The following is a 24,729-nucleotide window of genomic DNA, read 5'->3' as shown; positions in this document are numbered from 1 at the left end:
GGGCCCTGAGAAAAATAGGAGTAATGCCCAAGAGGTTGCAGAACTGGTATCAAGAAAAACGGGAAAAGAGGGCAAAACCTGTATATAGATAATCTATGTGTCCAGGAAAGACTGAGAGTTATTGTGTATATTAGAGACTGTACATACCGCTTGTGAAACAGGGTGGTGACTTATAGATTATAGTCGTCAATGGTTATAGTGCAAAGGTGAGTGACATCTTAAAACATGATAGAAATATATTTACACATATTGAACTACATATGTACATGATTTACATAATTAACATAGACGCTGGACAACTATGTATACATGATTGGAAACGATGTATCGCTATGTTTACATATGTGGTCCTATTCTTATTTGTATCTTCATTTTCCAAGGAAATAATGCATTTCATCATCGACATTCATCCCTATATCAGTCGTACGCAATTTCAGAATCCAGGATGCTTCATTCCTGCGAAGTGCGAGTTCTCTATTACCCCCTCTGGGGTTTCTCATTGTCTGTTCAATACCGTAGAATAGAAAGTCCTTGTGTGCACCTTGAGACTGGCAATCAAGGATGTGTGTTGCGATGGGATATCTGCGGTCCCCCTGTTTAACAGCCCTCATGTGTTCGCCTATCCTGACACGTAAGGGACGTATCGTGCTCCCCACATATTTTCTGTTACATCTACACTCGATGATGTATACTACAAAACTTGTGTTACAGTTGATATTTGTAAGAATCTTGTAGCATCTGTCATTAGGACCCACATGTTCTAATTTCTTGCTGTATGCCCATTTGCAGGCTGAGCAATGGCCGCACCTATGGAAGCCCACCATATATGTAGACAGCCAGTTTGTACTGATGGGAGGTGCGGGATAGCTCGGGCTCAGGAGACTTCTAAGACAGGTCCCTTTTCTATAGGTAATTTCAGGTTTGTCGTCAATCACCCCCGTCATTGTCTCATCTTTCTTAAGGATGTGCCAGTGTCTGTTCAGACTCTTTACTAGGGTGTTAGAGAGGTTGTCAAAATTCGTAATGAACCTGACTTTGTTCTTCTCTTTCTTCCTACTAGTGTTATCCTTTAAGGTCGTTTCTCTTTTGATCCTCTTGATCCTAGACTCAGCTTTCTTAATGGTTTTCGTATTGTAACCTCTAGACTTGAAGCGTTTGGACATTTCTGCAGTACATTTTGTGAAGTCCGAATCTACACTGCAATTGCGTCTAGCTCTGACAAATTCCCCATAGGGAATAGCATTAATCTGGTGCTTGGGGTGCGCGCTGGACGCATGCAGTATCGCATTGCATGCTGTCTCTTTGCGATATAATTTGCTATTGATCTGATTGTTTTCTATATACAGTTCTGTATCTAGAAATGTCACCTGCACCTTGCTATGCTCATGCGTAAACCTGATGTTCCATGTATTATCATTAAGGTATTCCACAAATCTCATAAGTTTTATATCGTCTCCTGTCCAAATCATCAGGCAGTCGTCAATATATCTGCCCCAGAAAAGAATGAACTCTGTCCATTCCGATCCATGATGGCCCCAGATCCACTCCTCCTCAAACCAACCCATGAAAAGATTGGCGTACGAAGGAGAGAATCTGGAGCCCATGGCAACTCCCTGTTTCTGACGGTACCATTTATCTTTAAAGAGAAAAACATTGTTGTCAAGGATGAGTTCTATCATGGTGATGAGCATCTCTGTATGTTCCCATGTGCTGGCAGATCTAGTGCTGAGGATTTTCCTAATGGCTTTCAATCCACATTCTCTTTTGATGCTCGTGTAAAGTGCTGTAACATCTAGTGTAACAAGTGTCATGTCAGGCCCCCATGTGATGTCCGTCAAAAGACCTAAGATGTGTTTGGTATCTCGTATGAATGACGGAAGGTTATAAACCAATGGTTTCAAGAAGATGTCAACATATTCGGACAGTCTTTCTGTGGGACCTTCTATCCCCGAAATGATAGGCCTGCCAGGGGGGAAGGGTAAATTCTTGTGGATTTTTGGGAGTGTGTATATGCAGGGGAATCTAGGCTTGTTCACCTGTAAATAGCTATACTCGTCATTATCCAGGATACCCATGCCATACCACTGTTTTAGGTGTCTGTTAATGTGGTCTGTAAGCTTCCTAATGTGTTCATAACATTCCAAATCTTCCAATTGTGAGAGAATTTGGTTCTCATAGTCTAAATTAGACATAATGACGATATTGCCCCCTTTGTCCGCCTCCTTTATGATAATGCTGTCATCAGTCCTTAACTTTTTGAGTGCTTGTCTCTCTCCATGTGTCAAGTTATCGTTATTTAGGCGTGATGTATGTTTCTTAAGGTCAAGTTTGTCCAGATCATTGGTAACAAGTTTGTAAAAAATATCTATACTGTTACCACTCTGTAAAGTAGGTGTCCATTTTGATTTCTCTTTTAGACCACTTTCCACTCGTGCATCACTTAACACATTCAGATCTCGCATGACAATATCTGCAGTTGTGATTTCATCCTCACAGTCTGTTAGTGAGAGAAGTAGTCTAGTGTCAATAATCTCCTGAATCGTTATTTCACTCAACGGATATGATTGTCGATCGACAGTGTTTCTTTTATTGACTTCATTATCAAACATGAAATGCTTTTTGATCTTCATTTTTCTAATAAATTTATACAAATCTATTTTCACATCCACCACATTCCCGTGACTCCTAGGACAAAAGTTAAGGCCTTTTTTGAGGAGTGCTACATCATCATTTGTCAGTGTTTTGTTTGATAGGTTAATTATGCTTACAGTATCTATTTCTTCCTGTTCCAGGACCTCGTTTTCATTCCTGCCTTCTCTTCTTTTTCTACCTCCTCTCTTCCCTCTCCTGGTTTTGGGTTTACTAAGGGGCGTTTGGTCTGTTCCCTGTTCCCTTTCTTGATACGTAACACCTCTCGTAAAAAACGATTCTCTGAATCTGAGGGTTCAGTCCGAGTGTCACCCTGTTCTGATTCACTCGTTACTGGCGTGTCAAGCGAGGTGTTACTAGAGCTAACAGAGGTTGCCGGTTTGGGTTTAGTAAGGTCATCCTTGGATACAAGGTGATCATATTTGGTGGCAAAGGTGAAAATCCTACCATTACGGTAATCTGCCTCATCTCTCTTGAGTTTTTTAGTTTTGCGTGCTTTAATCTCAGAGATATGATATTTCAAGATGTCATTCAAAATGTTATAATTTTTTTCGGTAGCTTCTGTGAGGTTGAGTGATTTGATCTCTGCCTCTAGGGTCTCTATCTCTTTCTGCAGTTTTGCAGTTTTCCTATCACAATTCTCGATTAGAATCCCCATTAATTTATTAGAATTTTCCGTTAATTCTTGTTCCCACGCTGCTAATAGATCTGGATCTAGGTCATCATATGTGGGTAAGATTTGAGAACGGAGCCCCCTAGGTATTTGTTTTATTTTAATATATTGCCGTAGGGTCGCTCCGTCCCACCATTTAGAAGCCTCATTCTTCCGTAGCCTTTCCAAGCGTAGGAATTTACTTTTGAGGCCCTCATTTGGTCGAGATGCAGCCCCTGGGTTGGCTGAAGAGGTTGAGGGATTGTCGTCCCTATTGTTGAAAAGGTCATCTGCTTCTTTAGCTCTACTGCTCAACATATTCTCAAAGGAATTCATGGTGCACTACAGCAGCCTTCTATTCTGTTATACAGTTTTAGACTAGGCAGTGGTATTCTTAATAGAGACTAGGCGCTTGTAGCGAGTACACCTGATATTAGTGACGTCCTAAATCAGTGGCGGTGCTCAAGGGTAGGGGAGAACCACTAGCCTCCCAAAAGGATTGTGGTCAGAGCCACAAAGGTCAACAACAAAGGTACCCAAGCCCACGCAAAATTAAAGTTTACAAAAATTAATGCGTTAATTAAAACATGTAACACAATAAGTGAATCTCCGTTTCTTTCTTCAATTTAATATTCATGTTCTCATAGTAAGTTTGCAGTCTTCACAGTGGTATCCAAGCCAACACGTGTTTCGTCGCCTCTAGTATTATTGTACATGCGACTTGTTCACGGCTAGGTACAAATTGATATGGTAAATTTACATTAGTCCAGCTGTTAACTTAAGAAGTTTGCATACATTTGTTGATACTTTAAACAAATGTGCTCCCAGGGTTGGTGTTAGACTTCTCTACGTTGGAGGTGCTTAGCACAAAGCTATGGTATATAGCATGCACCGTGAGGTCAGGTGAGTACTATCCTTCTTACATCAGTTTGTGACCAACTAGATACATGTAGCTCTAGCGTGAGGGCGATAAATTGTGAAGTTTCGCATATGTGATATACATCTTTTTATTGTGTGCTGTCAAACTGAGTGAGCCATGCGGTATGCAGAGTCCAAATATGAAAGGGTAGTATAAAGGCTAAAAGCCTAGTATAGGATAAAGTGAAGTCAACTAAGTATAAGTGTTATTTAATCAATGTGGAGAAGAGAATACACTGACCTGAACACTGTTTAGTTATCAATCACTGTAATGAATAGGGTACAAAGAAAAAATTGTACACATAAATGTTAGTAACCACATTAGTGGAACATAACAAAAAGTATGAAGTGATATGCTCATTGCGGGCATGTACCGGAAAGAAATACATACTTTATGTATGACGGTAATTCCAGGTCATACAGTCACTCGACGGGGGGGGCCCAATCCTTGTAAGGAAGACGTATTTCATCAGTAGCTGTGCTTAATATTAGTGTAAAGTTCCCATCTAAGGATCAACAAGACAAGTAACAGATTCCTTATGAGGAACTCTTATTACGAACAGCACTGTACAGCAGCCCCATAAGGGGGACGGTGAATAGGATACAAATATGTTTGTCCTCGGTACTATTGGTGAGTCCCTTACCTCCGAGTAGAAGAGAGTGTATCTGTTATCCGCAACTGCCCCCAACCGCGTCTGGCTCCAATTCGAGTTGCCGGTAAAACTCACTCGGCATGTTTATAACTCGTGATCGGAGGACACGTGACCATTTGTCATGTGTATAGATTAAATTTATCGTAAACGCAGGCGCCATCTTTAAGGCTGTTATTTTTCGTATTGCCCACCGTATTTTGTGGGGTAAAATATGATTAACATCAATCCTATTGCTAGTTCTCAAAATATAAGAGTAACGTGTATATATGCTTAAAGAAGCCGGTAAAATAAACACGGCGTTTGTTCAGATATGTGTGAATGTATCGGGTTGGGGCTAGTGCCAAAGAATAAAAGTAAATCTTGGCTGTAATGTGTAGGCGAAATCAATATTATGAAGCCAAAACCAGTAAGTCATTTAAAATTATAGCGACGCGTTAAGATCTTGTAAAAACAAGAAATGGCGGCCATCTTGGAACATGTAAATTCTAGTAAACACGGGGAGCAATTGGCAAAAAGCAACGAGGACAACTTCGTTACGTATCCAAATGAGGCAATTTACGGCATGTGTAGTCAGCAGAATCCCTGAATAGAAGCTGACAGGCAATATGTCTATTATAATCGTCACGATTTGGTCTATTTATTCAGTACTTAATCCTATATTTCTATCTACATAGGAAATGAAAGGGCCCTGAGAAAAATAGGAGTAATGCCCAAGAGGTTGCAGAACTGGTATCAAGAAAAACGGGGAAAGAGGGCAAAACCTGTATATAGATAATCTATGTGTCCAGGAAAGACTGAGAGTTATTGTGTATATTAGAGACTGTACATACCGCTTGTGAAACAGGGTGGTGACTTATAGATTATAGTCGTCAATGGTTATAGTGCAAAGGTGAGTGACATCTTAAAACATGATAGAAATATATTTACACATATTGAACTACATATGTACATGATTTACATAATTAACATAGACGCTGGACAACTATGTATACATGATTGGAAACGATGTATCGCTATGTTTACATATGTGGTCCTATTCTTATTTGTATCTTCATTTTCCAAGGAAATAATGCATTTCATCATCGACATTCATCCCTATATCAGTCGTACGCAATTTCAGAATCCAGGATGCTTCATTCCTGCGAAGTGCGAGTTCTCTATTACCCCCTCTGGGGTTTCTCATTGTCTGTTCAATACCGTAGAATAGAAAGTCCTTGTGTGCACCTTGAGACTGGCAATCAAGGATGTGTGTTGCGATGGGATATCTGCGGTCCCCTTTACAGAGTGGTAACAGTATAGATATTTTTTACAAACTTGTTACCAATGATCTGGACAAACTTGACCTTAAGAAACATACATCACGCCTAAATAACGATAACTTGACACATGGAGAGAGACAAGCACTCAAAAAGTTAAGGACTGATGACAGCATTATCATAAAGGAGGCGGACAAAGGGGGCAATATCGTCTTTATGTCTAATTTAGACTATGAGAACCAAATTCTCTCACAATTGGAAGATTTGGAATGTTATGAACACATTAGGAAGCTTACAGACCACATTAACAGACACCTAAAACAGTGGTATGGCATGGGTATCCTGGATAATGACGAGTATAGCTATTTACAGGTGAACAAGCCTAGATTCCCCTGCATATACACACTCCCAAAAATCCACAAGAATTTACCCTTCCCCCCTGGCAGGCCTATCATTTCGGGGATAGAAGGTCCCACAGAAAGACTGTCCGAATATGTTGACATCTTCTTGAAACCATTGGTTTATAACCTTCCGTCATTCATACGAGATACCAAACACATCTTAGGTCTTTTGACGGACATCACATGGGGGCCTGACATGACACTTGTTACACTAGATGTTACAGCACTTTACACGAGCATCAAAAGAGAATGTGGATTGAAAGCCATTAGGAAAATCCTCAGCACTAGATCTGCCAGCACATGGGAACATACAGAGATGCTCATCACCATGATAGAACTCATCCTTGACAACAATGTTTTTCTCTTTAAAGATAAATGGTACCGTCAGAAACAGGGAGTTGCCATGGGCTCCAGATTCTCTCCTTCGTACGCCAATCTTTTCATGGGTTGGTTTGAGGAGGAGTGGATCTGGGGCCATCATGGATCGGAATGGACAGAGTTCATTCTTTTCTGGGGCAGATATATTGACGACTGCCTGATGATTTGGACAGGAGACGATATAAAACTTATGAGATTTGTGGAACACCTTAATGATAATACATGGAACATCAGGTTTACGCATGAGCATAGCAAGGTGCAGGTGACATTTCTAGATACAGAACTGTATATAGAAAACAATCAGATCAATAGCAGATTATATCGCAAAGAGACAGCATGCAATGCGATACTGCATGCGTCCAGCGCGCACCCCAAGCACCAGATTAATGCTATTCCCTATGGGGAATTTGTCAGAGCTAGACGCAATTGCAGTGTAGATTCGGACTTCACAAAATGTACTGCAGAAATGTCCAAACGCTTCAAGTCTAGAGGTTACAATACGAAAACCATTAAGAAAGCTGAGTCTAGGATCAAGAGGATCAAAAGAGAAACGACCTTAAAGGATAACACTAGTAGGAAGAAAGAGAAGAACAAAGTCAGGTTCATTACGAATTTTGACAACCTCTCTAACACCCTAGTAAAGAGTCTGAACAGACACTGGCACATCCTTAAGAAAGATGAGACAATGACGGGGGTGATTGACGACAAACCTGAAATTACCTATAGAAAATGGACCTGTCTTAGAAGTCTCCTGAGCCCGAGCTATCCCGCACCTCCCATCAGTACAAACTGGCTGTCTACATATATGGTGGGCTTCCAGAGGTGCGGCCATTGCTCAGCCTGCAAATGGGCATACAGCAAGAAATTAGAACATGTGGGTCCTAATGACAGATGCTACAAGATTCTTACAAATATCAACTGTAACACAAGTTTTGTAGTATACATCATCGAGTGTAGATGTAACAGAAAATATGTGGGGAGCACGATACGTCCCTTACGTGTCAGGATAGGCGAACACATGAGGGCTGTTAAACAGGGGGACCGCAGATATCCCATCGCAACACACATCCTTGATTGCCAGTCTCAAGGTGCACACAAGGACTTTCTATTCTACGGTATTGAACAGACAATGAGAAACCCCAGAGGGGGTAATAGAGAACTCGCACTTCGCAGGAATGAAGCATCCTGGTTTCTGAAATTGCGTACGACTGATATAGGGATGAATGTCGATGATGAAATGCATTATTTCCTTGGAAAATGAAGATACAAATAAGAATAGGACCACATATGTAAACATAGCGATACATCGTTTCCAATCATGTATACATAGTTGTCCAGCGTCTATGTTAATTATGTAAATCATGTACATATGTAGTTCAATATGTGTAAATATATTTCTATCATGTTTTAAGATGTCACTCACCTTTGCACTATAACCATTGACGACTATAATCTATAAGTCACCACCCTGTTTCACAAGCGGTATGTACAGTCTCTAATATACACAATAACTCTCAGTCTTTCCTGGACACATAGATTATCTATATACAGGTTTTGCCCTCTTTCCCCGTTTTTCTTGATACCAGTTCTGCAACCTCTTGGGCATTACTCCTATTTTTCTCAGGGCCCTTTCATTTCCTATGTAGATAGAAATATAGGATTAAGTACTGAATAAATAGACCAAATCGTGACGATTATAATAGACATATTGCCTGTCAGCTTCTATTCAGGGATTCTGCTGACTACACATGCCGTAAATTGGCTCATTTGGATGCGTAACGAAGTTGTCCTCGTTGCTTTTTGCCAATTGCTCCCCGTGTTTACTAGAATTTACCTGTTCCAAGATGGCCGCCATTTCTTGTTTTTACAAGATCTTAACGCGTCGCTATAATTTTAAATGACTTACTGGTTTTGGCTTCATAATATTGATTTCGCCTACACATTACAGCCAAGATTTACTTTTATTCTTTGGCACTAGCCCCAACCCGATACATTCACACATATCTGAACAAACGCCGTGTTTATTTTACCGGCTTCTTTAAGCATATATACACGTTACTCTTATATTTTGAGAACTAGCAATAGGATTGATGTTAATCATATTTTACCCCACAAAATACGGTGGGCAATACGAAAGATAACAGCCTTTAAGATGGCGCCTGCGTTTACGATAAATTTAATCTATACACATGACAAATGGTCACGTGTCCTCCGATCACGAGTTATAAACATGCCGAGTGAGTTTTACCGGCAACTCGAATTGGAGCCAGACGCGGTTGGGGGCAGTTGCGGATAACAGATACACTCTCTTCTACTCGGAGGTAAGGGACTCACCAATAGTACCGAGGACAAACATATTTGTATCCTATTCACCGTCCCCCTTATGGGGCTGCTGTACAGTGCTGTTCGTAATAAGAGTTCCTCATAAGGAATCTGTTACTTGTCTTGTTGATCCTTAGATGGGAACTTTACACTAATATTAAGCACAGCTACTGATGAAATACGTCTTCCTTACAAGGATTGGGCCCCCCCCGTCGAGTGACTGTATGACCTGGAATTACCGTCATACATAAAGTATGTATTTCTTTCCGGTACATGCCCGCAATGAGCATATCACTTCATACTTTTTGTTATGTTCCACTAATGTGGTTACTAACATTTATGTGTACAATTTTTTCTTTGTACCCTATTCATTACAGTGATTGATAACTAAACAGTGTTCAGGTCAGTGTATTCTCTTCTCCACATTGATTAAATAACACTTATACTTAGTTGACTTCACGTTATCCTATACTAGGCTTTTAGCCTTTATACTACCCTTTCATATTTGGACTCTGCATACCGCATGGCTCACTCAGTTTGACAGCACACAATAAAAAGATGTATATCACATATGCGAAACTTCACAATTTATCGCCCTCACGCTAGAGCTACATGTATCTGGTTGGTCACAAACTGATGTAAGAAGGATAGTACTCACCTGACCTCACGGTGCATGCTATATACCATAGCTTTGTGCTAAGCACCTCCAACGTAGAGAAGTCTAACACCAACCCTGGGAGCACATTTGTTTAAAGTATCAACAAATGTATGCAAACTTCTTAAGTTAACAGCTGGACTAATGTAAATTTACCATATCAATTTGTACCTAGCCGTGAACAAGTCGCATGTACAATAATACTAGAGGCGACGAAACACGTGTTGGCTTGGATACCACTGTGAAGACTGCAAACTTACTATGAGAACATGAATATTAAATTGAAGAAAGAAACGGAGATTTACTTATTGTGTTACATGTTTTAATTAACGCATTAATTTTTGTAAACTTTAATTTTGCGTGTGCTTGGGTACCTTTGTTGTTGACCTTTGTGGCTCTGACCACAATCCTTTTGGGAGGCTAGTGGTTCTCCCCTACCCTTGAGCACCGCCACTGATTTAGGACGTCACTAATATCAGGTGTACTCGCTACAAGCGCCTAGTCTCTATTAAGAATACCACTGCCTAGTCTAAAACCATCAAGAGACTACCCTTTGCTTTGCCCACGTTCTACGAGGAACCGACTGCAGATCCTGACCAGAGCCTTGACTTCCAGACTTCTCCGACCCTGATCCACATCTACAGCAGAGCTGAGATCCGTGGAGGCGACGAGCGACGTGGGACCGGCTACCTGGAAAAAGTGGCTAGTAACTTAAAGCGCAGCTTCTGAGGTACCCTTGAAGTTGTGCACCGGGGATTTAGAAGCCCCAACCCCAAGCACCATCTGCACCGAAGATCAGCCCCCCACACTCCACGAGTCCTGCGTGGGGCCCTTTAGCATTTTCCTGCTTGCCGCGTCTGTCCGGTTGCTTGCCCGCTGGCTAGTGGCCTTTGTGACGACGCACCCTGAAATCTTCTGCGCTGCTTTGGCTCCTCCAGACTGGCTCCCGCTTCTCTGCAAAGAAGAAGCACCCCAGACCTTCCTGGTCTGCACCAGAAGCAAGTCCTTCGTTCTTCGTGGGTTCCGCTTGCCAAGGCTTGGTGAGTCCTAGTCCAACTTCGCCGCCGCCGACAGCAAGAGCCTTCGTGGGACGGCTCGCCTCCTGGTCCTGGTCGTCCTCGACGCTTCCTGGTCCTCCTGGCTGCAGCGAAAAGCTTCACCTTCACCTGCAATCTTCACGACATCGCCTGGTTCCTTCCTGGTTCCACGTGGTCACTGGCTAGTGACCTTGACTCTGTCCCTTCTGCTTGCAGGTTTCTTCTCTTCTTGATCCCAGCCTTGGGATCCACCGGACACTCTTCACTGACTGCCTGTCAGCATCTTTCTTCAGGCATCCATAGGAGTCGACGACGAAAACGACGCATCTTCACCCCTATGCACCCGCAGCCTGTGGGCTAGGTAACTTGGGTACTCCGGTGCTCATCAGGATAGTGACTATCCTAGTGTCTAGTTTTCAAGTCTCAACTTCCTAGCTACTCCGGAAGTGTCCTAAATCTACCGTTTTCTAAACTGTACTATTGCTATTGACTTTTACGCATTACGCGTGAGTGTTTCCACTCTGCACACGAATCCCGTGGGCCTCCCACTTCCTAACTAACGCTAGTGTAGTGTAGCCCCAGCGATTCCCTAGGCCTAGGCCTATTCTATTTCCGTGACAGTGGTTCTTATACCACTTACTTAGTATATGGTTTGCGTGGCCCCTAGGGCCTAACTGTATTACTTACCTGTGTGACTTAATGTATGCTTAAATAAGACTGTGTTGTACTTACCTCTAATCTCATAAAGAGTGCTGAGGGTTTGACTAGAATAAATACACTTTATTTTATATATATATCTGTTGTGGTGTCCTTTCATTTGGTATTCAAGGGATTATATATGGTATCACAGCTGGCTTCACATGCCATTCAGGGTTTAGCCTAAGACTGCTCTTGTCCATGCTACCACTAGGATAGCTGGTCTATAAGGTTGACTTTACAACCAATCACCATAAGGGTATTTGGACTGATATAAGGTGTACACTATAACTAGTGACATCATACATCAGGCCAACTTCTCACACCTGACATGAGCGTGCCTGTCTCAGTCCTGAGGGAGCCATGGCATTTAAGTGCCCTCTGCCTCGCTCTTGAGGGAGCCCTCCTCTGTCCCGGTCCTCGGGAGCCCTGACATAGGAGTGCCCTCTGCCCCGGTTCTCGGGAGCCCTGATATGCGTGTGCCCTCTGCCCCGGTCCTCGGGAGCCCTGACATGTGAGTGCCCTATGCCTCGGTCCTGGGGAGCCCTGACATGTGAGTGCTCTTTGCCCCAGTCCTGAGGGAGCCATTGCATGTGAGTGCCCTCTGCCTCGCTCTTTAGGGAGCCCTGACATGTGAGTGCCCTCTGTCCCGGTGCTCGGGAGCCCTGACATGTGAGTGCCCTCTGCCCCGGTCCTCCGGAGCCCTGACATGTGAGTGCCCTATGCCTCGGTCCTGGGGAGCCCTGACATGAGCGTGCCTGTCTCAGTCCTGAGGGAGCCATGGCATGTGAGTGCCCTCTGCCTCGCTCTTGAGGGAGCCCTGACATGTGAGTGTCCTCTGCCCCGGTCCTCGGGAGCCCTGACATGTGAGTGCTCTTTGCCCCGGTCCTCGGGAGCCCTTACATGCGAGTGCCCTCTGCCCCGGTCCTCGGGAGCACTGAGCTGCAGAGGCTTCTGGTTGCTCTCCGGGGTTCCCCAGAGCCGCCCCCACACCCCCTCGTTCTTTGCTCCGGGGGCCTGCTCCTCGGCCGGCCCCTGCAAGCCCACCATATTGCAGGCCGGAGTGTGTGGGGCCCGGGGGCGTGCTGTTGTAATTGCTGTGTACAGCTATTCTCAGCAGCCTGGCAGCAGGCAGATTGTGCTGCTGGCGGCGCAGATGAAAAGCTTTTCCTTGCAGTAGCTCTAGGCGGTGAGCTGCTCTCTGTCCCAACAGAGCGGCCCCTCCTCCTGCCCCGGGCACCGGCAGACAAGGGGCGCACGGCGCGCGCAGGGCAGGAGGAGGGCCTCGCCCCGGTGGCAGCTGCCAGGCAGGCCTGAGAGACGGGCTCCGGGATTACCTGCCTGGCGCAGCCCCACCGCTTCAGGGAGAGGGAACGTGCACGAGGCATGGGGCAGGACATGGAGGGGGCAGCAGAGGGGGGGCAGGTAGAGGGCACCAGAGGGGAGACAGGCAGAGTACACCAGAGGGGAGACATGCAGAGGACACTAGATGGAAGAGAGTCAAGGGCATTAAAGGGGAGATGGGTGAGGGCACCAGTCAAGAGACAGACAGAGGGCACCAGAGGAGAGACGGGCAGAGGGCACCACAGGAGAGATAGGCAGAGGGCACAAGAGGGGAGACAGGCAGAGTGCGCCAGAGGGTAGACAGGTAGAGGGCAACATACGGGAGACAGGCAGATGGCATCAGAGGGAAGAGAGGCAGCGGGCAGCAGAGGGGAGACAGGCAGAGTGCGCCAGAGGGAGACTTGCAGAGGGTACCAGAGGGAAGACAGGTGGAGGGCACCAGAGGGGAAACAGGCAGAAAGCACCAGAGGGGAGACAGGCAGAGGGCACCAGAGGCAGGACATGTAAGGAGCACCAGAGGGGACACACGCATAGGGCACCAGAGGGGACACAGGCAGAGGGCACCAGTGCGGAGACAGGCAGAGGGCACCAGAGGAGAGACAGGCAGAGGGCACTCGAGTGGAGACAGGCAGAGGGCACCAGAGGGGAAACAGTCAGAGGGCACCAGAGTGGAAACAGGCAGAAGTCACCGGAGGGAAGACATGTAGAGGGCACCATAGGAAACAGGCGGAGGGTACCAGAGGGGAAACAGACAGAAGGCGCCAGAGAGGAGACAGGCAGAGGGCACCAGAGGAGAGACAGGCAGAGGTCACCAGAGGGGAAACAGGCGCAGTGCACCATACGGGAGACAGGCAGAGTGCACCAGAGGGGAGAGAGTCAGAGGGCACCAGAGGGAGACAGGCAGCGGGCACCAGAGGGGAGACAGGCAGAGTGCACCAGAGGGGAGACAGGCAGAGTGCACCAGAGGGAGGCAGGCAGAGGGCACCAGAGGCAGGAAATGTAGGGAGCACCAGAGGGGACAAATGCGTAGGGCACCAGAAGGGAGACAGGCAGAGGGCACCAGAGGGGAGACAGGCAGAGGGCACCAGAGGCAAGACGGACAGAGGGACCAGAGGGGAGACAGGCACAGTGCACCAGAGGGGAGACAGGCAGAGGTCACCAGAGGGAGAAAGGCAGAGGTCACCAGAGGGAGACAGGCAGAGGGCACCAGAGGGGAGACAGTCAGAGCGCACCTGAGCGAGACAGACAGAGGGCACCAGGGGGGAGACAGGCAGAGTGTACCAGAGGGAGACAGGCAGAGGGCACCAGAGCGGAGACAGGCAGAGGGCACCAGAGGCAAGACGGACAGAGGGACCAGAGGGGAGACAGGCACAGTGCACCAGAGGGGAGACAGGCAGAGGTCACCAGAGGGAGAAAGGCAGAGGTCACCAAAGGGAGACAGGCAGAGGGCACCAGAGGGGAGACCGTCAGAGCGCACCTGAGCGAAACAGGCAGAGGGCACCAGGGGGGAGACAGGCAGAGTGTACCAGAGGGAGACAGGCAGAGGGCACCAGAGCGGAGACAGGTGGAGGGTACCAGAGGGGAAACAGTCAGAGGGAACCAGAGGGGAAACAGGCAGAAGGCACCAGAGAGAAGACATGCAGAGGGCAACATAGGGGAAACAGGCGGAGGGTACCAGAGGGGAAACAGGCAGAAGGCACTAGAGGGGAGACAGGCAGAGGGCACCAGAGGAAGTACATGTAGGGCGCACCAGAGCAAAGACACGCAGAGGGCACCAGAGAGGAGACAGACAGAATGCACCATAGGGTAGACAGGCAGAGGGCACCAGAGGGGAAACAGGCAGAGGGCACCAGAGGAGAGACAGGCAGACAGGCAGAGGGCACCTGAGGGGAAACAGTGAAGGAAGTGACCCAAAATGGGTCACCCGGGTCACTCACGACCACCTCTTTGCCTTCTTGCAATGAAGAGTTGATCAGACAGTGGAGAATACAAACCAAAGTTATTTTATTCATATTGCGCTGCAGCGGAGTCCAGTCTGACCAGCCTCCTGTGATGGCTGACGAGGGACTGACTCTAGCAAGCATAAAGTTACATTATGTATGTTGCAGAGCCCTCAAAGACCCGCCCGCTATGGAAAAGTACTGGTAAATGTCGTAATACAATGGGAGTACAGAGCATAGGTTTTAATTCCTTTGCTGGGCACAAGCTATCTACTGCCCAAGGTCATCTAGTTTATCCTCATGCCAAGCAGGTGGGAGAAGGCTTCTATCTAACGGGAAAGGCATGCGTTAATGAGAATACTTGCTAGCAAAAGGAGCTAAAGCTGAGCATGAAGAAACAAAACTTACTAGGGACCATTTCTCGTAAATAATCAGGAAGCAGTTTCAATTATAATACAAAATGGCATCTACTAAAGTCAAGATGGCGGCACAAATGCTAGCCTTAATTCACACCATATCTACATTTATTGATTGCAAACATATTCCATAAGAATAATTCATGGATTAGCTACATAAATGATAACATACTAACATGTGAAGCACCAGTAATATGGCAGTGACATATGGCAGTGACATATTTCAATTCCTTTTAGCATTTATTAGCTAACTTTATTGGTGCTATCAGGTTAGGGTCTTTACAATTCAAAAGGAGAGGGAGATATTGAAGCATAAACAACAGTAAGACATGTATGGATATATATATGAGCATACAAACATATAAAGAACAAAGGGTATTGGATTGTTCATGACCAAAAATATAATCTGGAAAGTCTTTCAGCAGAAAGCATAGAAATAATAACACTAAACATCCTCTGTACGCATAATATCAGGAGCAGAATCTGCAAGAGAGGTAGGTGAACCAAAAACACCTTCATCGATCTGCATAAGGGCATCAAGCTCTTTTTGGAACATAATTGTTTGCATTTATATCGTGAACCGAGATCTTTTCAGGAGAGAGATAAGTAACACAGTATGAGCAACATAAAGGAAGGCACTGAATCAGAACACAGAAACAAATCAGAAGTCCAATGAAATACATCACCTTTTCCAGGATCCAACCCCACCCAACGAACAGAGACCAACTCAAATTACCACTCTCCATCCCTCGTACATTGTCCAGGATGTCTAAAATATGTTGAGTGATATTCCTTTCCACGTTTATAATACTGACTGTACACTGATCTCCTATTATTGTGCATGCAAACCATTCTTAGCTATAACAAAAAATCAACTGCATATCTTGTTTGCACAGAGTATATGCGCATACTTTCCAACTGAGTGGTGATATCACGTAAAGCTGCTACTTTGGAATTAGACAGTATTTGTAATTTACACCCAAAATATTCTCTAGCCCTTTCACCCCTGGCCATGGTGGTACCACTAAACGTAATAAATGAGGAAAGTATATATCCAAAGGTGATACCGTTGCTATAATTGTTAACCTCTAAATCTGTGACACCCTCACAAAATTCTTTTGTCAACGTTCTTTTTACCCATCTTGTATTTTCTTTACTATACTTACTAGGTACCCCTAGAGGTAACACCATCACCAGAGCCACATGCTCAGTGCCATTGTAGATAATGGAGTATGTACTTTAGACAAAAAATGGAAACCTATGTGTGCATAAAGCGGGCCTTGATAATTTACCGGAGCATATCTGGTATTCATTCCTTTTGTACTTGGATCATCTTTCCTTATCAGCAACATTGTATTCTTGAACAATATTAATCCAGAAACATTTATATACAAATAAACGTCAGTACTGTTTATTATCAGGCCGCACGCTGGAAAGTAACCTGCTTCTCGAGTGTCTGTCAAATCTTGATAGTGCCAACCTGCAGTGGCGGCTCCCCCATTGGGGCGTGGGGGCGTTGCCCCACTGCTTTCTCGCAGTGCGAGAAGGCATTTATGTTTCTGCCTTCTCGCATTGCGAGAAAGCAGAAGTGCCTCTGTGCTTGGTTGGTTTATGGTCCTGCTCGAGGGCCGGGGGGAGTGGCTTACCCACTGTTGTGGGTACTGACTCTTTGGTCAGCCCTGAGCCGACCAAAGAGTCAGTACCCACAACAGTGGGTAAGCCACTCCCCCCGGCCCTCGAGCAGGACCGCCCACTCTCCGTCTTTCTCTATGCAGAGAAAAGGTCCCGGCTGGGGCGCTAGTCTGCTGCGCCTACCAGTGTTCTGATTGGCTTCCCTTGCTGCGTTGTGGAGGGAAGCTGCCTGTTTCCTGCAGCAGGAAGGAACACGGGGACCCACCATTACAGGCCGAGCGGAGGCAGTGCGGTATCCCGGCGGGCGGCACTCAGGTACGTTTTCTAATTTTTCTTTTCTTTTAAATTAATTGTGTTTCATTGCTAACTAAGGTTGCACAGGTGGCTTAACTAGTGAACTTGTGGGTCTTGGAGCCTTTGCCTCTATCGTGCCCTCTAAGTCAGTATTTTCCATGAAATATATATAATTATAATACATGAGCTCCTGCAATCCCTGTATAAAAGTCTGCCACTAATTATTTTAAACAGGCGACTTGTGTCACCTGCTGTAAAGAAATGATGTAACCGCTTGTGAGAAGTTGGCCTGGTATATGATGTTCACTAGTTAAAGTGACCACCTTGTACCATGCCAAGCAACCCTTATGGTGTGGTTGTAAGTCAACCTTTTCGGACCAGCTGCCCTAGTGGTAGCGTAGGCTAAGCAGTCTTTCAGGCTAATCTCGTTTAGGCATGTGAAGCAAGCTGTTTTACCATATGTAACCCCCTTTTATACCAATGAAAGGACACCACACAGATATATATTCAAAATATATATGTATTTATTACTCAAAGTATCCCCTAGACTCTTTATGAGCACAGGAGCACAAATCATTAAACAAGAAAGTATTACAATACAGAAGTTGCACTTTATATGGATAGGCCCTGGTGGCCGCTCAAACCATATACTAAAATAGTGGTATAAGTACCACGAACAGGAAAGGGAAAAGGCCTAGGGCCTCTAGAATCGCTGGGCCTACAAGGAGCTAACTTCAGTTAGTGACCAGGAGGTCCACGGGTCGCGTGTGCAGTGAGGAAAGTTACACGCGGGCGCCCATAGGTTTTCAATGGGTGCGTAAAAGTTCAAATGTTACTGCTAGAAGGGTCTTCTGGATGGACTACGAACTTAAGACTTAAAACCTAGACATTAGAGATGTTTCTCTACACTTGTGCACCGGAGTGCCAGCTTTACCTCACCCACAGGAAGCGGGTGCATAGGTCTCGAAGTGCGTCGGGTTTCGTCTATCTGTTCAATGGAGCCTGACGACAAAGATGCTGCAGGCGGTCGGTCCAGAAGAGATGCAGTGGATCCAAGGGTGGATCGGAGTTGTAGAAGACCTGAAAGCAGAGGGGACAGTGTTCACAGTCACTAGCCAGTGACCGGCGTGGCACCAGGTAGGTACCAGGCGATGTCGGGTGCAAACAGGTGAAGAGGTGTAGCTTGTCTCTGCAGCCACGTGGTCCCTGAAGGTCAACGATGTCCAGGAGTCGGTTCACGAGCTGTCCCACGCAGGCTCTCGCTGTTGGCGGTGTCGGCGACTCGAAGGAAGCAAACAAGCCTTGGCAAAAGCAGGAGTTGCAGGGATGGAAGAAAGCTGATAGCTCTGACCAGCAAGGTCAGAGGGGCTGCTCCTTTGGAGGGAAGCAGGGGCCAGTCTGAAGCAACCAGACCAGCATCGTAGTTTTCAAGTAGGTTTGCCAAAAACGGCCACTAGCCAACGGGCCAGGGACTGGGCAGGCGCGTCGAGTCGCAAAGTGCAGAGGGGCCCCACGCAGATCGTGGAGATGCTGGAGGGCTCACCTTTGGTGCAGATGCTGCTCGGATGTTGGGCTTCTCAGGACCCAAAGCACAACTCGAAGGGAGCCTCTGTTGTTGCGCTTGCAGCTTGTCGAGTGTCTTTTCAAGATGGCTGTCTCCACGTGTCTCGGTGCCTTCACGGGTTCCTTCTTTGCAGGGACTGTGGATCAGGCTGTGAGAGGTCTGGAGGTCCAGGTCTTGTTGGTCTCTGGGCTCGGGCTCCGGCGGGAGGTGGCGGCAAAGCAGACATCGAGCTGCTGGATGGTGCTTGCGTTAGCAAGATGGTCACTCCCTGACCATAGGGGAGATTTCCTTCAGTCTTCTGTGCAGCAGAACGTCGAAGTTCCCGTCTTCTTCTTATTGTTAAGTTGATTCCAGGATGTCTGAAGTCTTAGGACACAGCTCCTACCTTTAAGCGGATTCTAGGGGCCGGACTACCTGCTAGGTCCCTCCCTAAGGGTGGGACCAGGAAGGGGGTGGTTACACCCCCAATCCTTTGTCCAGCTTGCCCCAGGTCCGGGGCTGGTGTGCCCCAGGACCGGTTTGAACTGGCATATGCACCAAGGCTCCTTGTGAGCCTCAGGCATGTCTGATTCTATTCAAGCCCTACCTGACCAATACACAAAATCCTGTCTGGGGTGGTGCTCGCACCTCCCCTGGCAGGAAACCCTTTGTCCACGTCTCCCAAGCTGTAAGGACTCCCAGCAGCAGGAGGGCAGACTTGTGTCGGTGGTGGCAGCATCCATTTTGTGGAGCTGAGGCTATGTCTGATTTTTCCCGGGTTTCAGGTTCTGTACATGTCGTGTCCCTCTAGAAGGGTGGAATGCTAACCCCGTCGCCAGAACTGGCGAGGGGTTAGTATTCCAATTCGTATGACACCTTACTCGACATGTTTTGATAAAGCCAAACCAAAGATAGCATTTAACCGCGAGGTTCATAATGCACTTAAGAGTATATGGTATGGCGATATCTAGAAACGGTAGAAGGAAGTTGTTCCGACCACTGCAGACAGGCTCAGCTCATGCCAGAGCACCATCTCACATGGAACCAAGCACTCTGCCTTCAGGATTGTTAAGGCCTGCCATAGGAGTGACTTATAGGTTAACATGTGTCCCATTTAAGGTTAGATCTAGGTATACTAAACCTAAGTAAGAGGTGGATACACCAACTTACCCCAGCTGAGTGATCAGCCAGTTGTGTCAAATTTGTTAGGCCAGTCCAGGGGTGGCACAATACATGCTTCAGCCCCTGGTAGGCCTTAGATACACCAATGCCCTGGGTACCTAATGTACACTGGTACAGGGGCTCACAGGGTGATCCAATTCCAATGGGTTATGCACCTAGAGTGCATAGTGTTAATTTAGCAGAGAGAACAGCAGGCTGGGGGTCTGATTAGCAGGCCCACAGCCTCAATATGTCAAAAACCAGTGAAGCAAAAAGCAAAAATTTGGGGTGACCATAGGATAGCAGACCCTACTCTCCTACACAACCCCCCCCCCCCAAACGCAGGGACAATAAACTAGCCTGGACCAGTCGTGTCTTCATGTCCTAAGTGGAAGTACCTGGAGAGACCATCTGCATTCCCATGGTCAGTACCTGGCCGGTGCTCCACTGTAAAGTCCATCCCCTGTAGGGAAATGGACCACCTAAGCAGTTTGGGGTTTTCACCCTTCATCTGATTTAGCCACAAGAGGGGCTTATGGTCGGTCTGAATCTTGAAGTGAGTGCCAAACAAGTATGGCCTCAGCTTCTTCAGGGCCCACACCACAGCAAAGGCCTCCCTCTCAATAGCTGACCAATTCTTCTCTCTGGGGGTCACCCCTCTGCTAATAAAAGCAATGGGTTGGTCTTGACCATCTACATTAAGTTGTGACAGCACAGCTCCCACACCCAACTCAGAAGCATCTGTTTGGACAATAAACTCTTTGGAGTAGTCAGGACTTTTCAGGATAGGTGCAGAGCACATGGCCTTCTTCAGGTCTTCAAATGCCTTTTGACAGCTTACTGTCCACTGAACCTTTTTGGGCATCGTTTTGGATGTCAGATCATTAAGAGGAGTCACAATGGACCCATAGTTCTTAATAAACTTCCTGTAGTACCCAGTCAAGCCCAAGAAAGCTCGAACTTGAGTCTGGGTGGTTGGAGGAGCCCAGTCCTTGATGGATTGTATCTTACTCTCCAGTGGTTGAACTTGGCCTCCACCTACAAGGTGGCCCAAGTACACAACCTTACTCTGCCCTATCTGGCACTTAGTAGCCTTGATAGTGAGGCCTGCCTTTTGCAGAGCCTCCAGTACCTTCTTCAGGTGGATCAGGTGATCCTCCCAGGTGGAGCTAAAGACAGCAATGTCATCAAGATATGCTGCGCAAAAGTCATCCAACCCAGTAAGGACTTGATTCACCAACCTTTGGAAGGTGGCAGGTGCATTCTTCAGACCAAAGGGCATCCCCAAAATTGGTAGTGCCCTCCTGGGGTTGAAAATGCTGTTTTGGCCTTAGACTCCTCAGCTAATCTGATTTGCCAATAGCCAGCTGTCAAATCAAATGTGCTCAAAAACTTAGCAGAAGCCAGTTTATCTATGAACTCATCTGCCCTTGGAATAGGATGTGCATCTGTCCTGGTGACAGCATTGAGTCCTCTGTAATCCACACAGAACCTCATCTCTCTCTTGCCATCTTTGGTGTGAGGTTTGGGGACCAGAACCACTGGGCTAGCCCAGGGGCTCTTTGAGGGCTCAATGACACCAAGTTCCAGCATTTTGTGTACCTCAGCCTTTATACAGTCCCTGACATGGTCAGGTTGTCTGTAAAGTTTGTTCTTTACAGGGAGACTGTCACCGGTGTCCACCACATGGGTACACCAGTCAGTTTGACTAGGTATCAGTGAGAACATATGCTGAAATGATTGTAGAGCCTGTCTACATTCAATCTGCTGATGCTCAGTGAGGTTGCCTCCAAGGGTCACTCCTTCAACTGAACCATCTTCAGGGTTCTGAGACAACAGGTCTGGGAGAGGGTCACTCTCTTCCTCCTGTCCCTCATCTGTAGCCATGAGCAAGCCCATGTCTGCCCTGTCAACATATGCTTTTAACCTGTTAACATGGAGTACCCTGTGGGGACTCCTGGGAGTGCCTAGGTCCCCCAAGTAGGTAACCTCTCCCTTCTTTTCCAGGATTGTATGGGGTCCAGACCATTTGTCTTGGAGTGCTGCTGGGGCCACTGGCTCCAACACCCATACCTTCTGTCCTGGCTGAAACTCAACCAAGACAGCCTTTTGGTCATGCCAAGCTTTCTGTAAGGCCTGGCTTGCCTCAAGGTTTTTGGATGCCTTCTCCATGTACTCAGCCATCCTGGAGCGGAGACCAAGTACATAGTCCACTATGTCTTGTTTAGGCTTTTTGAGAGGTAACTCCCATCCTTCCTTCACTAAACACAGTGGGCCTCTTACAGGGTGCCCAAACAACAATTCAAAGGGGCTGTAGCCAACTCCTTTTTGTGGGACCTCTCTGTAAGCAAACAGAAGGCAGGGTAGAAGGATGTCCCATCTTCGCCTGAGCTTTTCAGGTAATCCTTTGATCATACCCTTTAGGGTCTTGTTAAATCTCTCAACAAGCCCATTGCATTGTGGGTGATAAGGGGTGGTGAACTTGTAGTTGACACCACATTCCTTCCACATAGCTGTCAAGTATCCTGACATGAAGTTGGTACCTCTGTCAGAAACCACATCCTTAGGAAACCCCACTTTGGAGAATAAATACTCCCAGTAGGGCCCTGGCATGATCCACTACCACCAGTATAAATCTGTGCCCAGATGCAGTGGGGGGATCCATGGGACCCACTATATCTATCCCCACTCTTTCAAAGGGGACCCCCACCACAGGTAGTGGTATTAGGGGGGCCTTTGTTGTACCACCTGATTTGCCACTGGCTTGGCAGGTCACACAGGAGCGACAAAACTCCTTGGTATCTTCATTCATGTGAGGCCAGTGAAAGTGAGGGACAAGCCTGTCCCAAGTCTTGTTCTGGCCTAAGTGTCCTGCTAGAGGAATATCATGGGCCAAGGTAAGAAGGAAGCCCTTAAATTGCAGAGGTATAACCAACCTCCTGGTTGCACCAGGTTTTGGGTCTCTTGCCTCTGAATAAAGGAGCCCATCATCCCAATACACTTTATGGGTACCTTGAGCATTCCCAGCAGCCTCAGCAGCAGCCAGCTGTCTGAGGGGTTCAAGAGATGGACAGGATAACTGAGCCTGCCCCAAGTCAGCCCTGGAAGGTCCCCCTGTCCCCAGAAACTCAACCTGGTCAGGTTCAAGCTCTTCAGGGACAGTTCCTTCAGGGTTCTCTAGATCATCTTCCTGGGAAGGCTGATCATCACTTGGAGGCAGGGGGGAAGGCACAGCCTTAACCCTCCTGTTCTTCTTCTTGGAAGGTGCTTGGTCCATTGTTCCAGAATCCAAGACCTGAGGTTCAGTGAGGCACTTTTTGGCCTGTGACCTGGTCACAGCAAGGACATGTGGTGATATACCTAACATCTCTGCATGTGTCCTGTACTCCACTTCTGACCATAGAGAACTCTCTAGGTCATTGCCCAACAAACATTCTACTGGGAGGTCTGCACTAACCACAACCCTTTTGAGGCCAGTTACCCCTCCCCATGAGAAGTTAACAATAGCCACACTATGAGAAGTAGTGGTATTGCTGGCATTGGTCACCAGGTAATTCACACCTGGTATGTACTGTCCAGGATCCACAAAGCCTGGTGTCACAATAGTGACACTGGCACATGTGTCCCTGCAGGCTTGAGCCACTTTTGTATTTATCAATGGAGTCTGTCTGTACTTGCCCAGATTACTGGGGCTCACAGTCAGGGACAAATCAATGTCCCCATCACAGATCAAGACTGCCTGTCTAAGGGTTCTGTCTAAGTCAGAAACTCCTTCAGTTCCCATAGTGATTCCCACTACACCCTTTGTCTGGGGACCAACACTGCTAACAGTACTACTGGGAGCAGGTGCCTTAGGGGCAACAGTGTTGGGGGCTCCACCCTTCTTACAATCACTAGTCCAGTGAGTTGTATTCTTGCAAGACTTGCACCAGGGTTTCTTTGGACCTTCTTTCTTCTTCTCTTTAGGTTGTTGGGACCCACCCTCATAAGTACTAGTTTGGGGCCCTGTTGAAGACTTCTGGTCTTTGGATTTCTGATCACCCTTTTGGTCTGTTTTCTTCTGATCACCCCCTTGGCCCTGGTTCTGGTTCTTTTGCTTAACCCTGGTTCTGACCCATTTGTCTGCCTTCTTTACCAATTCTTGGGGAGAGGTCAGATCTGAGTCAACCAAGTGTTGATGCAGTTGCTGGTTTTGACAGTTATTTAAAATCTGTTCTCTCATCATCAAATTGTACAATCCTGTATAATCAGACACCTTACTTCCCAGCAACCAACCCTCCAAAGCCTTAGTGGAACATTCAATATATTCAGACCAGTCCTGAGTCTGTGTCTTCTGGGTATCTCTGAACATTAACCTGTACTGTTCAGTGGTTAAGCCTAACCCATCAACCAGGACACTCTTCAGGGCTCTGTAGTTTCTGACATCCTCCTCTCTAACAGCAAGGAGTCTATCTCTGCCTCTACCTTCAAAGGAGAGCCATAAGATTGCTGCCCACTGGTCCTCAGGAACCTGCTGCACTTTGCAGGCTCTCTCGAGAGCAGTCATCCACTTGTGGATATCATCCCCACTTTTGTAGGGGGGCACAACCTTGGACAGGTTCCTATTATCAAAGACCCTATCTTTGTCCCTCGGGACAATGCTGCCACCAGTGGGTATAGACCCACTCTCTCTAGGTTGCCTAGCCTTGCTCAGTTTCTCTTCCATCAGGGCTACTTCTAGCTCCTGTTTCCTGATCCTCAGCTGGGCTTCCTGCATTCTGGCCTCATGCTCCCTCCTCTGAG

The sequence above is a fragment of the Triturus cristatus genome, chromosome 10 (genome assembly GCF_964204655.1).
Source record: "Triturus cristatus chromosome 10, aTriCri1.1, whole genome shotgun sequence".
Classification (NCBI taxonomy): Eukaryota; Metazoa; Chordata; class Amphibia; order Caudata; family Salamandridae; genus Triturus; species Triturus cristatus.
Note: the sequence above shows the minus strand (reverse complement) of the source record.